General features: G+C 40.6%; 1 pseudogene; it reads right to left on the bottom strand.

The window, feature by feature from the left end:
• On the bottom strand, positions 1-1,847 carry LOC140533146 (non-selective voltage-gated ion channel VDAC1 pseudogene; annotated as a pseudogene).
• Positions 1,848-2,164: the final 317 nt, after the last annotated feature.

Genomic DNA, 2,164 nt, shown 5'->3' with positions numbered 1-2,164 from the left:
AGAGGTTTCAATATTTTATTCAAGTTGTATTTTTAAGTGGTGGTAAGTACAGCATTTGGAGGGGAAGGCTTCTAGTTCCACACAATATGGAAGATTCTAAAATGTATCCATTAATTGCTAAAAAAAAATTAGTGTGAGAATACAACAGAAGTCCAATTTTGATTCCAAGTGATGTCACTATGTGAGCACAGTTACACAGACTCTTCCCTGCTTATGGTTCTGTGTCCTAGCAGCCTCTTTATATGTAACTCAGCCAAAGTGAATGGAACCACAATGAGACTGGGAATTAAGTACTACATTATTGGCTTAATCACATCAAACTGGCTCCACAACAAAAGGGTACAAAGTGGACACCTAAAGGACTCTGCAGACAACTTTTGGCAGAAATAACTAATCAAAGCTGGAGCAATTCATGAGGATTTGACTTTAAAAAAAAAAAAAGTCCCCTTTTCAGACAAATTTTCACTCCATCAAGGAATGAGCCTCTTTCTACCCACTTAGGATAGATATGTAGCCAAGTTGACTGCAATGGGCCATGAATTCTCAGGAAGTCAAAATTTCATTCATTTTATCAGTCCACATTTACTAACTGCCTTCCACTAGCAGCTATCTCTAGATGAAAAAAGGTGGCTCAAGGCACCCTTTCAATCCTTAGAGAATTCTGAAAGCTGTTGTGGGAATCATCACATATCCCCTCAAAAGCCTGGAGCTGAAAGGACCTTTTTTTCTGAGTAGGGTTTCTTCTGTATCTCTGAAAGGATAACACTTTAAAGCTGCATCATCTTTAACCTGGAGATCTAACATGATTGATACATAGCAATACTTGCGTCCCAGACATACAACATGAAAAGGTACACTAATTTCTGAAGGTAGCTATCCTGCAAAATATTTTAAAATTAAGTGATTGTACAATTTCTTTTATGCTTGAAATTCCAGTCCTAGACCAAGCTTGTGGCCACCAGCATTGACATTCTTGCCGTCCAGCAAAGCTGATAATGTCAGTTTGATACCTGGTTTTAGAGTCTGGGTGTAACCTAAGCCTATCAGGCTAGAATTGTTCACTTTAGCAGAGAAAGAGGCCTCAGGGACAATCTGATATTTGGCTGCTATTCCAAAACGAGTGTTGCTATTTCCAGCTGTGCAGGCTAGGTTGACAGCAGTTTCCAACTTCTTGTTCACCTTCTGATAAATAGATCCCCCAAACTCTGTGCCATCATTCACATTGGTGTGCAGCTGGAATTCATCAGTCTTGTAGCCAACAGCAAAGTTGCTCTGGGTCACCTGAGATTTTGAAGTTTCAAAATTCATCTGGTAGCCTGCCAACCAGCCCTCATAGCCAAGTACCACAGCTCCTCGTATTGAAGGTCCAGAAATATCAAAATCCATGTCACAGCCAAGATTGATATGTTCCCGCTTATATCCTGACTTAATCTTAGCACTTTTTTTCCCTGTGTTAGGTGAGAAGGACGAATCGAAGGTCAGCTTCAGTCCACTTGCAAGCTGATCCTCAACAGTAATTTCAGTGCCCAATGTATTGTCTGTGTTCCATTTTTCTATGAACGTCAAGCCATATTCAGACCATTTGTATTTTGTTTCCAAACTGCCTGAAACTTTGCTGGTTTCAGTGTTTGCTGAACCTGAACTTGTAAATTCCAGCCCATTCTCAGACTTTGTTTTCAGATCCAGTTTTATTAAGCCAAATCCATAACCCTTAGTAAACACATCCCTGGCAGATTTTCCAAGGTCAGCATAAGTAGGTGGCACAGCCATTTTCTTCCTCTCCCGGCGGACGCAGCGGGAGCAGCAGCGGGCGGCGGACACAGAAGCGAAGGCCAGAAATTCTTAAAAGCAATGAAGATGGTAAATATTTTTGAGTTTATAGCATATGTGAATTGGTTAAAGGACCCTTAGATGTGTTGTGTGGAAATGAACAGACTTAGCCAGGGAGTGGAGTCAGAAGACTTGAGTTACAAATTCCACTTTGATTATACCTTTGTGTCTTCAGGTAAGTTGATTCATCTTTGGTCTCATTTTCCTCACATGTAATTAATCAACATTTATTAAGAGCTTTGTGTTCATCTTCTTCTTCCACTCCTCACCTAGTTATTTAAGCAGCTAGGTGGTGCAGTGGATAGAGCACCGGTGTAGGAGTCAGGAAGATCTG

The sequence above is a fragment of the Notamacropus eugenii genome, chromosome 3 (genome assembly GCF_028372415.1).
Source record: "Notamacropus eugenii isolate mMacEug1 chromosome 3, mMacEug1.pri_v2, whole genome shotgun sequence".
Taxonomy (NCBI): Eukaryota; Metazoa; Chordata; class Mammalia; order Diprotodontia; family Macropodidae; genus Notamacropus; species Notamacropus eugenii.
This window is presented reverse-complemented; position numbering and strand designations above follow the sequence as displayed.